This window comes from Microtus ochrogaster, unplaced genomic scaffold (assembly GCF_000317375.1).
Source record: "Microtus ochrogaster isolate Prairie Vole_2 unplaced genomic scaffold, MicOch1.0 UNK27, whole genome shotgun sequence".
Taxonomy (NCBI): Eukaryota; Metazoa; Chordata; class Mammalia; order Rodentia; family Cricetidae; genus Microtus; species Microtus ochrogaster.
Window position 1 is genome coordinate 2,456,737 of NW_004949125.1, and position 487 is coordinate 2,457,223.

The following is a 487-nucleotide window of genomic DNA, read 5'->3' on the forward strand; positions in this document are numbered from 1 at the left end:
TTTTCGAGACAGGGTTTCTCTGTAGCTTTTTGGTTCCTGTCCTGGAACTAGCTCCCGTAGACCAGGCTGACTCTCACTTTTTATTTTATTTTATTTTACTCTCACTTTCTCGGAGTTCTGGAAGCTTCTAGTCTACACTAGAGGTGCAGAGGTCTGTGTTCTGTCCTGCTTGCTCCTTCCCACTTCTGGGGACTCCAGCCATTCCTTGGCCAACAACTACCTCAAAATAATCTCTACATCTTATCCACGTGGCCACCTCCTGTGTATCCGTGTGTATCCATGTCCTGTCTTTTTATTTTTGGCTGATATGTTGTATAGCTGCATATTCCCATGTGTGTGGATGCACACCTTTGTTCAGGTGCGCCTGGATGTGGAGGCCCCGAACTGACGTCTTCCTCCATCGCTCTGCACTTTACATACTGAGGCAGGGTCTCTCACTTGGATCCAGAGCTCACCAGTTTAGCTCGCTGGGTACCAGAATATTCCA